Source organism: Pteropus vampyrus, unplaced genomic scaffold (assembly GCF_000151845.1).
Source record: "Pteropus vampyrus isolate Shadow unplaced genomic scaffold, Pvam_2.0 Scaffold354, whole genome shotgun sequence".
NCBI lineage: Eukaryota > Metazoa > Chordata > Mammalia > Chiroptera > Pteropodidae > Pteropus > Pteropus vampyrus.
This window is the reverse complement of record NW_011889135.1, coordinates 714,895-729,062: the sequence shown is the minus strand read 5'-3', so window position 1 is coordinate 729,062 and position 14,168 is coordinate 714,895. Positions and strand designations below refer to the sequence as shown.

General features: G+C 39.1%; 1 protein-coding gene across 1 annotated transcript in view; it reads right to left on the bottom strand.

The window, feature by feature from the left end:
• DMRT1 (doublesex and mab-3 related transcription factor 1) overlaps positions 1 to 14,168 on the bottom strand; it is a 93,192-nt gene that overhangs the window by 30,231 nt on the left and 48,793 nt on the right. The window lies entirely within an intron of this gene.

The following is a 14,168-nucleotide window of genomic DNA, read 5'->3' as shown; positions in this document are numbered from 1 at the left end:
CTGAGTGCCAAAAAGACCTCGCCTTAATGAGAACTTGAAACCTCCAGCCTTATCCCCCCAACAACCAGGGAGAGGAGAAGGGCCAAAGATTAAGCTAATCACCAATGGACAGTGATTTAATCGATCATGCCTAGTAATGAAGCCTCTAGAAAAACTCTTTAATGACAGGCAGGGTTTGTAAAGCTTCCAAGTTGGTGAACACACTAAGGTGCTAGGAGAGTGGTTTGCCCAAAGAGAGCAAACCCTCTCCCTGTACCTTGCCCTGTGCATCTCTTCCACTTGGCTATTCCAGAGTTATATCCTTTATAATAAACCAGTAATAGTAAAGTGCTTTGCCAAGTTCTGTGAGTGATTATAGTGAATTACCAAACCTGAGGGAGATCACAGGAACCCTCAAATTTGTAGTGGGCAGCACAGAAATCTGGGTGGCCTAGGCACCCCAGTTGTGGCTGGTGTCTGAAGTGGAGGTAGTCCTGTGAGTCTGAACTAAAGTGAATTGTAGGACACCCAGTTGGTATCAGAATCGACTGGTGTCAGGAGGAAAAAAGCTCTTACTACCTAATAAGATTGTTCTTAAGATTAAACAAAATGGTATCTGTCAAAGTACTTCATAGAGTAAGTTTATTTTTCAAATTTGGCTGATCTGTAATGGACATTAGCTAGTCCATTTTATAGTGAAGCGAGCTTTGTATTGGTTCGCAATAACATCTGGAAGCACTGCATTGCTTTCTCATTCATTTCCCTATGGGGGAAGACCCTAATACCCTGCCACACCTGCCAGGAAAATTGGCAGATTCAAATTTGTAGCTGTATATCAAAGTTAAATTGCTTAAGGTTATACAGAGCACTTCCAAGGGCAAAGATGGCAAGTAATCAGAAATTATTTTCCCAAATTCGGAGAGAAGGAAAAATTCCAGGGGGGGAAAGAAGAACAAAATTTGGGTGACAAAGTGCTCCCAGTGAGTAGGCGGTGCTTCACCACAGAGTTTTCCATCTCTGAAAAACACCCTTGTTCTGGAGACCCAACCAGCGCATGAGGACCTGCCACAGGCTGGGCTCGGCATGTCTAAAGCTTGGGAGGTAAATGAGTGGTCAGCAAATGCCAGACACTAGAGAAGGAAAAATGCTCCATTCATTCTATATACACACTGGCCCACCGAATCCTTTTCCTATTTCCCAAGAACCACATCAAGAAAAGGACACTACACATAGAGACATTAATTTGGCATGGAGCTCCGTGCTCCATGCCAAATTAATATGCTGAAGCCCTACCTTCCAATGTGACCATATTTAGAGATAAGGCATTTAGGGAGATAAATGAGGTTAAATGAGTCTTAAGGGTAGGGCCCTCCTCATCTGACAGAACTCTCTGTCCAGCCCCCTATCTTTCTCTCTCTCTGGACACAGATGAAAGGTCAAAGGAGAGAGGCCTCACCAGAAACCAACCCTGATGGTACCCTGATCTCAGACTTCTAACTTCCAGAACTGTGAGAAAATAAATTCCTTTTTTTAAGCCCCCCAGCCTGTGTTATTTTATTACAGCAGCCTTAGCAGCATAAACAGTATTACCATAAAACATAAAAATAACACAACCTGGCTTGCTCATTGTCCATACCAGCACATTTTTCATTTCATATAGTAGAATCTACTTATTAAAAACGTTCACATGCTGGGCTGAAAGAGCTGGAGATTAATAAGATGAGATAAAACACATATTTCACCTTGAGAATCACATGGTGTAATAGTTTTGCTGGGCCCTGCAATAGTTTTTGAACTCAAAATAAACCAAGCCCTTCCATATAATGGAATATTATTTGGCCATTAAAAAAAAAAAAATGAAGCACTTACATGCTACGGGTGGAATGAACTTGGAAAACATTATGCTAAGTGAAAGAAGCCAGATACATAAGGCCACATTATATGATTCTGTTAATATGAAATGTCCAGAATAGGCAAATCCATAGACAAAGTCAAATAGCAGTTTCCGGGGGCTGGGAGGGAGGTAGAAATGAAAAGTTACTGCATGTGGGGATTCTTGAGGGAATAACGGAAGCATTCTACAATTAGATAGTGGTGACGATCGCACAACTTTGTCGATATATTAAAAACCACTGAATTGTATGCTTTAAGGGGTAAATTTTATGGTATGTGAATTATGTATTAATAAAACTGTTAAGAACAAACAAGTCAATCAAGCCCATCCCACCTCTATAACTAAATAAAGTGACAAAGGTGAAGCATGCCTGGAAAGGGCTGATTATTTGGAAATGTCTATCTAGACTAAAAGTATGGTTGTGATCTTGGGTTCTCTAACTTGAGGAGAAAACTCTCTTAGGTTTACAGCGAAGGCCTTACCCAAGTCTTGAATAACAGCAAGACAGCTGGGCGCATGGCCGCTCCCTTGCCCACCTGCAAAGGCGAGGCAGCAAGGCTGTTCTGCGTCTGGGACAGTAAGGGCATGTGTTGCCAGGATTTGCTGATGTTTAGTGATCACTGCAGCACACTCTCTGCCATGGTTCATCTCCTAGGTGTTAATGCTCAGTCCACAGAAACATAATTGGCACTCGATGAATTTATTACTTGTTTATTGACTGAGCTATCATTTATATACTTGGGAGGCTTCAGGAAAGAGACAGGGGAACTGCCAGAGCGCTTCACGAGTCACTGTTATTTTGGCTGGCAAAGCTACCAGGGTACTACTGAACCAAGTGCATGAAAAGTATAAATTTCCATTTTGATTCTGAGCGGCAGTGGGTTCATTTTTATTTGCCATTATATTAATAGAGCTAACTTATAAAATATGAAAAAAGAAATGTCTGGACCTGTGAAATACCTAAACAGAGGAAGAAACAATACAGCTAATATGTGCAAGGATAAAATATGACCCAGAAACTTTTCACTGAGAAACCCATGAATGGTTTCAGCCAATAGAGAAAACTGTTTCAAGAATGATCAGCACTGCCTCTTGTACTATTTTTGTAGAAATATAAATGAAACAATCTTAAAACTGCTGAATATGCTTAAAGAAAGTATTGCTTTCCTCTGTCCACTTTTCATTTTTGCCTTTTACCCAAGGCCCTAAAAAACAATGGTTCAGAGAGGACTTGGATGAAGCATAAGATTGCCAGATTTAGCAAATAACAATACAGGATGCTAAATTAAAGTTAAGTTTCAGAAACAACAAATACTTTTTAGTACCTGGAAATGCTTATATTAAAATAATTTCTGTGATTTATCTGAAATTTAACTTTAAACTGGCCATCCTGTGTTTGATCTCACAACCCTAACGAAGTGATTATGCTGGACTGACTTGGGGCTATTCTCTCCCTCTTCTGGCACGAGAGCCAGTGGAATGGCCCCTGTGCCACCCCTAGAGGCCAGCACCTTACACCTGCAATCGTTTCTTGTGCAGCTTCAGGAAGCTCAGATGTGGCACCCGTTATCAATCTCCAGTAAGAGGACACTACAACTAAGAGGAAACACAGGCAGAAAAACAGCAGAGGGCAGTAGTGGGAGGACTATGGTTGCCTCTGCATCTAAAGTGGGGAGAACCTCTACTCTGGACGTGGTGTAAATGCAGGCAGAGACCCTGGATCTAAGGTACTGCCAGATGAGTAAGCTTCTAATAACGCAAAGCGGTTCTCCTAACAACCCTGCTACACAGAAAAGAGAATTCTAAAATGTGTGTGTGGAGAAGACGATCATGGCACTGCAGGGCCTGCTGTTATCACCGGATATCATTTTTTTATGGAGCTCATTTTTAATATCGGCACTTATAGGGTGAATGTAAATAAGCCTGATCATATAATAAATTCAGTGTGCTCTTTTAGTTTGCAGATTTGAGCTAAAACACCATAAATCTCTTGGAAGCCACACATTTCAAGATAACAGAACCAGCACTAAGATTTTGATATCCACTGAAAAAAATAATAAATAAGCAACTGACTTCAGAGGCCTCCTTAAGTGCCCATGCTCAGCACGACAGGCAAGGTGCCCGACAGCCAGTTCTAACAATCCTATGGAGTTTCTCCTCTCTGCCTTCATATCAAAAGGATAGAGAGAGGGGTCCTTGGTTTCATAAAAAAGGATGGAAAATATGACCACTTGATACATAGCAAAATCAAACCCACTTCTATGATGAAATAACCATCTACTCTAGTTCCCCCAAAAGATTCCGTTTATGCCAATTTCGATGAACAACAGTTGGAAGGTACATAAAAGCTGGTCACCATCCTTTACAGCAGAAGCCCAGTTAGAACCTGACCTCAGCATATATTGTATACCTGAGTATATGTGCAAGATGGGAAGTATATGCCAATATATAAATATAAATACATATAAAGCTAACTTTCAGTGTTGAGAAAACAAAAGCTATCCCCATATAACAGCCAAATTCTGACATAACTCAGTTTGGACACCTCATCTGGTGTGCACTGCACTCATTCCCAGTGTAAACCCCACCGCACCGGGCAATGATATACTGTAATGTCACATCGCAATCTGGATTTACTATAAAGGGCTTCTGACGAGCTTCAGAGCAGTAAACATTGCAGCGAGGTGTATTTCACACTGAGCTGGTTTTTATGAAGAACACTTCACCGCCCAGGCACGGCACCTGGATGATGAATGGTGAAAGATGCATGACAAGCTTCATCATTGTTTGTAAATCTTAACTGTTCCTGCTCACTAACTCTGGAGGCAATTTTCAAAGACAGCGGCCGACAGAAGGACAGCACAGCTTTCCTGAAGGTTATTCAAGTTGTACTTGGCCTGAGCCGTGCCTCTGAGGAGCGGAGCAAGGAAAATAAACTCCTGAGTAACTCCACACCACGCCTGCAAAACATCACTGAGGCCCAGTGCATCCAAGTCAGATTCAAATGAAGAAATCTCATGCGTGATGATGTTGGATGCTCTAATCAGAGTGGCTATTATCATATCCAAGTTGATGCTCATGTGGGCGCTGCCTCTTCAGGATTTTTAAATACAAATAGTCACTGAATGAATAACAGCAACAGCGAACTGATGACAAGTGATGCGCCTACAACAGACTGGGGTCCCTGGACTAAGCAGGCAGGTAGGGAACTAAATGTCACACCTGAATCTCATCAAGATAAAGTTAGCTTCGAAAACATGGACAAGCAATGTTTTCTCGTCATTCTGTTCAACCTGGTTATGTCAGGACACTTACAAGTTCTTAAAAGTGTACTTTCCAGAGCTCACTCTCTCCTTATCTTGCTGTAGACTAGAAACTTTAGCCTGAAGGAAACCTCCTGCGAAGACATCCTGGTTATTGAACTGAAGAGTTTTTAAAACATCAAGTTTAAGATGTAAAAGCCACTGACAGACTAAGTAGAGTGAAAAATACTGTCTCAAAAATTATCTGGGAAAAAAATCAACCAAGCTTTTTATTCATACTAACTTTAAAATAATAGCTTATGTCCATGGGAGAAAAGAACTATATAAAAAAGGAGTTATGTTTCTATTTGCATTTATAATTTCAAAGCTAATAACTAGTTATTTAATTTTATAATGTCTGACTTCATCGAATATTAACACTTGTACTTCACCTCCCTCCTGTTATAAAAAGAAAATTAAAATATAACCACAAAATTAAAAGTGACCTTACCGTATTAATAAAGTCATAAAGGTGTTTTTTAAAGTTTGTATTTAGCTTTGGGAATAAAACTGTAAATACCACACCTGGTAAGGGTTTTTCAAGCTGCTTTTAGTTTTGTTTGTTTGTTTGTTTGCTGAGATATCAACATGCTACAGAAAGATACCCTCAGAAGAGGGTGTTTCTGCATGATGCATATGTCAAGGGAGCAGATTTTGGAATTTTATCATTACAGCACAAGAAGTACTATTGCATCCATATTTTTAGTCCTGGCAGACAGTACATTTCCATGTATTCTGAACTCCAATCACAGTTATTTCCTTGAAAATATTTCAAACATGAGAATGCCGGACTGTTAATCCAGCGAGGCCTCAGACAAGCTAGATAGATCATCATGGTGCTGTTTCTGCACCTGCAACAGGAAAACGAGGTCTGCTTTTCCTCCCTACTTCACAGACATTGTCTCTATGTCTCAGTGTCCTCGTCTGAAAAATGGAGATAATACTACTATGAGAAGTGAACAAGTTATCCCCATCAAGTGCACAGAACACTGTCTTACAGATGTTGCAAGAGCTACATAAGAATTTGTGAGAAAAGGAAAGGAAGAAAAGGGAAGAGGTAACCAGAGGATATACTAGCAGAAAGAATGCCCCCAGGGAAGTGGTTTGGAGACTTAAGTTCCAATGCTGGCTCCTCTTCCTAAACACCAGCACCAAGACTCAGAGATGCCACAGCATCTGGCCTGCAACTCAACCCAATCTCTACTGTGATAGTGATTAAGCCCCTCTCAACCTCTCTTGCGTGGCTATGTAATAAATTGAAAACCAATGTAAAAAATTAAATCTTTAAAATGCAAGTTTTCCAGAGGGAAGATTCTATATGCTATAAATCCAGGGTATGTTTGTAGCCTGGCAGTTGTATCTCATGTTTGATCATGTCAGATTTATTTCACTGATTGCTTTACCAGAATGCCTAACTCTGGGCCGGTGAGACACCAGCAGAAAGGAACCAGAGGTCAGTTTCTTAGATATTCAAGAACAAAAACCATCCCATGAACCTTCTGAGAACACAGCAGAATAATAGGTACCTGGAGAACTACAGAACTAAAAGAATATAATCTCTGCCCTGGTAATTCTTGCCGACGTGCTACAGTGAGTGAACTCTTTCCTTCGGTGAACAAGTGAGTCTGACCTCTCTCAGGTATCTCCGGGAGAGTTCCTGCTATTCCTAGACTGGCAGTGGCTTTGTCGAAAGTCAGAGTTTTACACAAAGGACATGTTAGGAGCGCATCAGCTCTCAGTCTTCTCTAGTGTGCCTTGTATGGTGCTCTTTTCATGGAGGAAGAAAAGAAGTTTGAAGAAAAGACGAAAGTCTATGTGTCCTCATTAAACAGCATTTTATTAGCTTCCCTTCTTTACTACCCTTAAGTTATAAAGGGACTTGCTGGTGTCCTTATAGATCTTTCTTCTCTAGTTACTTCCTTTGCTTTACTTAGGAAACATATCATATGTGTGATATATTAAAAATAAGTCTTCAAAGCTGCCATTTCGAAATGTTTATTATATGCTTAAAATTATTAAGCTTCATCCTCCTCCTCACTCAGCAGACCATGATGTCTAGCTAATTTCAAGAAACACAATCCATATAGTTTAGAGCTAAATTAGAGCTAAAAAATAAACCCTCCTTAATGATCATAATCACTTTCATATGTACAGCCCACTGCCAGGCATTTGCTGAAATAAAGAGATATGTAAAAAATGGGTCTTCATATGAGAATAAGGGAGTTGACAGCTTCTGCCATGCTTTTACATAATTGTTTATGTGATCCATATATAAAAATAAGTAAAGCTGTTATTATTTTTTTTCAACTTTCCAGATGAGGGAATTGAAGTGAACATCTTAGAATCCAGCCCAGAACTGGGCATCTGAGCCAGATATCCCCTCCTGTGGTGGGGTCCATTCCCTTGCATGCATTAGCCTCCACGGTTGGTGCCAGTGAATGCCCCACTTAGCTCTCAGTTCAAAGCTAAGCCAAAAATATAAAGGTCACATAAGGTTTACCAGCTGAGAGCTCTTTTCTTTGAATTTAGCAAATGATAAGTCACTTCCTAAAGTGCCAAGTTTAAACTCAACATTTTCCCAATGTTGCATAAAATGCATTCACTTTCTTTAAAAAGTAGGGAAAGAAAGGGGTCAGTGTTTTTCTCCCTACCAGCTTGCCATACAATTCAGAGCAGAACATAAACAAAAGCAGCTCTCGGATTCTTTGGCATGCTTTCCTTCCTGTCTGAGCAAGACTCTAAAACATTTCTAGAACATCTTTCTCCCTGACAAGAAGAAATGCCTGAAACGTCAACACAATCCTGGCAGAAAGGAATGGTGAAAAGTAATAGTATCCTGCCATCTCTTGTTGCATCTTTTTATTTACAGAGCTTGTTAACATAAGGGACACGATTTCATCCTCATAACACCTGTGTGGGTTTGACAGGGTCCACCTCCTCATACTCCTTCAATAGGTAAGGAAACCAGAACTCTCAGAAAAGTGTCTGATACTCCCAAGACTACAGAGCTGGTGAGTCGCAGCTCCTTTCAGATGCTAAGCACAGAATCTCAGCCCCAACCAGCCACTTAAGACAGAATGTCACATCACTTCACATAACAGGCAGCACTGACATCCTGGACCGTGAGTGAGGAGTTCTGAGGGTGCCTCCAATAGGCAGCACAACCTCTGTTCTCACCTGCAAAACTGGGAGGTTTGGCTGGATGAGTTTTTTGCTAAAAGCTAACTCTAACATGTAGCATTAAGCAAATTCATTTCATGGAATGAAAGCTTAACCATTCTGCATTTAGTCATGACCACTGCAAGAGGGAGCATATGCCATCAGTGAAATCAAGCACTTCTAGATTCACTGGCCTACAAACTGCTAATGTTGAATGGATTCAAACCTCGTAGTTTGAGATGCATAGGCCTCTGCAAGCTGTCCAGACATCACAGAAGGAGCATGAGGCTTTCAACTCAGGCCCTTCCACTGACCTTGGCCATCTGACCTTTGGGTGAAATGTAAATGCTCTGCACCTCACCTCACATCCTATGTGTTTTAGATAAATAATACATTAACAGCAAATGTGTGTTCCCTTCTTCTAGAAAGAGCAGAGGCTGAATGTTAAGGAAGGTCGAGTTTGCATAGGGGTCTCCTGCTGTATCTGAGACAGAAGAGGCCAAAGAACCAGAAGGGTATACCATTTCTAACTTTTAAATCGAGATCACAGAATAAATAAATAAAAAGATCAAAGTATGTTTATCTTTCCCGTTTTAATCGAAACCTTTTTGTGCGGGTTGGCCAGCCCCAATATACTCCAAGAATTTATACTCAAGATTTCAATATGTAGAGAGATGCCTATTTACAGATATGAAATGGCACTTACCCGTAGATATGTGTGCATCTATTAACATAGAAGTATTACTATGCAATCTATAGCTTCATTCCTAGTAGAAGAAGCATTATTTCCAGGATGCTTCTAACACCACTTCCTGAACAACTTGTATCTGTTACTATGAACTGTCCACATTCTTACATAAGCCAACCCTCACTTGAGAACTAGGTCAGTGTTTCTCAAACTATCTGTGTGGAGGAATCAGTTTTGTTTTAAATTTTTTTTCAGTTTCCAATATACCATGGTCTGATAGTTTTACAAAATACAATAACAATGAATTACCAGAATCATAATTTAAAAAATGGAAAATAACATGTGTTGGCAAGAGAAACTGGAACCCTTATACTCCGTGGTGGGAATGTAAAACAGTACAGCCACTGAAGAAAACAGTTGGGCAGTTCCTCAAAAAGTTAAATGAAATTACCATATGGTCCAGGAATTCTATTCCCAGATATATGCCCATGAAAACTGAAAACAGGTATTCAAAGATGTATACAAGAATATTCACAGCAATGCTACCCAAATAGCCAAAAGGTGAACAATAAATATGTCCATCAATAAATATTCATTATTTATTAATGAATAAATTTAAAAAATGTGGTATTTTTTGGAATCTTATTAGGCCATAAAAAGAAATGATGTGCTGATAGATGCTAAAACTTGTATGAACCTCGAATATATTATGCTCAGTAAAAGCAGCCAGTCACAAAAGGCCACAGATTGTATGATTCCATTTACATGAAAATCCAGAATAGACAAATCCACTGAGAGAGAAAGCAGATTCATGGTTACCAGGAGCCGGGAGAGGGAAAACAGGAGTGACTGTTTAATGGACATGCGGTTTCCTCTTGGGGTAATGAAAATGCCTTGGGACTAGAAAGAGGTAATGGTTGGCAAACATCGTGATTATACTAAATGCCACTGAATTTCGCACTTTAAAATGGTTACTAGTTAATTTTGTTAGGTGTATCTTACTTCAATAAAATAATAAATTGCTAGAAAGATGAAGACAAAAAATACAAGACCCAATTTTTTTATTAGATTCAACAGACATAAAATTGCTGTGTCAAGCTGCTAAAAGTTTTTATTTACTCTTAATTTTTCTATTTACCTCCTCTTAGACGAGTAACAGAGCATCCGCAGACCCATGCCAGCCTGTGGCCCCCACTCAGAGAACCACTGCCTTAGATCCTATCCCACCTTGCTTGCCCAGAGCCACTGCCACTGTCCCTAACAGCTGTGCCCCCACACACACCTTGCAAACTAATTTTCCTTCTATTGGATCACTCACATCAGCACACAAACCTATTATAATATCTCCCTTCTCTAAAAAAAGAGAAAAGGACATTACTTGAACTCAACTCTTTAGTTAGTGCCCTATTTCGCTACCCCTCTTACAGCAAAACTCCTTAAAGAGCTGTCTGTACTCACTGCCCCAATGCTTTTCTCCCATGTACCTCCTCCCTACCAAAGTGGCTATTCATCCAGGTCATCAATCATTTCTACCTCGGAGCGGCCAATGGTCAATTTCAGTCCTCATCTCATTTGACCAGCATTATCTGACTCCTTTCATTGAAATACTTTCTTTTCTTGGCTTCCAAAATACCATTCACCCTTAGTTTTCCTCCTACCTCACAGGCTGCTCCTTATTACGCTCTCCTTTGCTGGTCCTCATCTAGCAGAGCTCTTAACGCTGGAGGGCCCCAGGGCTCAAGCCTTTGTCCTTTGTTCTTCTCCATCTACACTCACTTCTCTAGGGGAATATCATCATATTGACTTCAAATAACAACTATGAACTGACCTCTCAAGTTCTTATTTCTAGCAGAGACCTCTCTTCTCAATTTCAGTCTTCATACATTGAATTCCTACTTCACAATCTGCTTGGATGACTCGTGAACATCTCAAATTTAGTATGTGCAAAATTAAACTCCTAATCCCCACAAACCTGTTTTTCCTATGGTCTTCTTTACCTCAATAAAGGGAAATTCCAATATTCTACCTGGTCAGGTGAGAAGCTATGGAATTATCCTTCACTCCTCCCTTCCTGACACATTCCAAATCCATCAGCAAATCATGTTGGTTTCAAAACAAATCTAGAATTCAACCACTTATTATCACTACCATATTTCTGCCCTGACAAAGCCATTACCATCTTTTGCAAGAATTACTGCAGTAGCTTTTTAACTGGTCTCCATGCTTCTACTTTGCATCCCTACAGTCTATTCTTAAATAGTCACCAGAGTGATCTTTAAAAGCCACAAGGCAGACATGCAGCACCTTCACTGGAAGCTCTCCAATGGCTTCCCAGTTCGCTTGAAATAAAGGCCAAAGTACTTGCAATAGTTTACAAAGTCTTACTTGACTGGGCCCTGCCATCTCTTTGATTTACTTCCTAATGCTTTTCAGGATATAAAAAGGACAAAAAAATGGCTCCTAGCCTTTTTACAAAAACAAAACAAAAACAAACAGCAACATGGCAAAAGAAAAACTCTTCCTGTAATTCTTTTCCCCCCTACATTCTATTTATATGTTTCAGTCTTCAGCAAAATCAGAGGAAAACATTGAACTTGGACTCACATCTTCAGATTATAAAGAGAGGTTAAGCTTCTCTTTAATGAAACTGAATAAATGGACAAATTTATACTTTAAAGAAAACATTAAAGCTACTGAAAACAGTTTTTCGAATTACTTAAAAGTCCTTACTTAGAGTAATCTTGGCAAGTCCTTACTTACAAATCATAACTTATTTATTAACACAACCAACCCAAGGACCTCAACTCGAACTTGACAGAACTGATAAATGTAACTGGTTATCAGCCAGCCTTTGCCACCTCTCACAAATGAATATACTGATGTCCCCAACCCCACCCACAACACGCTGCCACTAGCCTCAGCCCCACTTAAGGTCCTAACTTGTCCCCAAAGAGCTCTCTACTTATATCTAGGCTGATGATAAAACTGAGGATCCAATGCCCCAAGAGATGACACCTGGGGTGTCCTTGTGGACATCCAAACACAACTTTCTCTTTACTCTTCCCTTCCCACCAGCACTATAAAAATTTCATGCAATGTAGAGCCCATAATACCATACATTTGAAACTCATAAAGCCACATTTCTTTAAAAAAAATATTAACTGAGATTTGGATTTTCTGTTAATTCATATTCTCTGTCTCCATGACAATTCCAAAGTAGGTAATACTGCAATTTCACTGTAGTGCTTCCTAGCTAACTCTGTCATGTTCGAAGCTTGACCCTCTTGATTAATTATTAGTGAGTGAGGGGTACTGGAAAGTTAAATCTGGGGCTTCTTCACACCACACTTTCAAATATACATATCGTCAGAAAAGATGTGAGAAATTCTAGGTGTTATTCACTTGGTCTTTCCCTATTAACGCTGGTACAGCTGGTCTCTTTACTGGACTGTAACCTCTTGCCTTCTGAGTCTCTTTCTTTTCTGTCATAAATTCAAATGCCTACTGCTCCGCTCCAAATTCATTCTCCTCTGCTCTAATAAATTTCCTCTTATATTTTTGTCTTATTGTCTTCCTCCAAATTTACACCTTTGACTCAAGAACGCCAGTGCTTCTAAAAAATATTACATTATTCCTGGAGAAAGAAGCTCAGGCAATTTCTTTCTGAAAGTAGGTTTCATTGCTAAATTTTCTGTATGAACAAACATTTCTTTAACTGCTTCATCTCTAAATTGTACATGAAACAATAAGGATTTTGACCTTTCAGGATTATGTTTCCTTACAGAACAAGCTACTTAAAAATAATACCTGATTCATATATTCATTTATTTGTTCATTAATTCACTCAATATCAAATAAAAGACATCATAACAGATGAAAAGGTATATAAAATGTGTTCTGTCCTTAAGGAGCTTACGATCCAGATAAATATATAGAATCAAAGGCAGTATGAAAGAAAGACTATATGGGCATATATTATATGGTATAAATATTTATAGTACAGAGTTGTGTTGTCCACTCCTGACAAAAAATAATTAGTAAAAAAGTACAATCAACAATGTGTATTTCAGTCTTTCTGCAGTTCAAACTGATCAGTTCTCTTGAACTATATATTCCCTATTAATGAAATCTCTTATTTTATTTTAGTATGATAAATAAAGCATAACTTGCCCGGCTTTTTCAGACTTCACTGTTCTGAATTTGGAAATCAAAGCCTGGTTCTGATTCTCATTCTCAAAGCACTAACTTTACAAAGAAGCAAGTTCTTTGTAGAAAGTCAAGCTATTGACTTTGTAGAAAGTCAAGCTATTGAAAAAATAAATGTTTAGTATAGGGTAAGTTCTAGTAGTAAGTTTCTCTACCAAGTTATTCACTATTACCCTGATTTCTACTTACTGCCTTAATTGTATATGTTTCTCACTTTCCTAGTTCAAAAGATGATGCTTAAATATAAAGAACTGAAAAAGAGGGCCTGGAAACATAGCACCATAAAAGGCTTGTCTATCATCATGGTGTAAATGTTGAGGAGAAGGTTAAAATTGAAGTGAGCAATTGTGTATTTCAAAGTGCTTTGGTTCATTAAACAATCATTTTTTATTTTAAAGCCATCATATCAGTTATTTGCAATGCTACTACATAAACTCTCAGATCTATTGTACTCAAAAATGTTTTATTATGTTATTTTATTTCTTCCCCCAAAAGATAAATACACCTTCAAATTTAAAATGGAAAAGTTTTGGGAAATGCGTACTCAATATACAGAAATTCACTTTAGCAAAAATATCAAGACTCACACCACATTTAAAGTGCCCCTATATTTCATAGCGATCCTCTGGAAAACACATTTTTAGCTTCTAATGAGAGTATCTGGTCTTATTCTTGTTGCTCCGAGTATTCAGAAAAAAGAAACATGATATCAAGAATCTACTAAAGCAAAATCATTGTATAACAAAATACCATAAATATTAAGAGTCACACAATAAACTTTCCAACAACTCCTAACTGGTAAACCCTTAGAGAGCCAGACACCCAGTGCTGGATACTCATCCTCTCTCCACCCCAATCCAGTCTGTGCAACCAGACACTTACCACTCGCTTTGGCTTCTGAGTAAGAAGGGCCGTCCTCAAAGGTGAAGATCTGGGACAC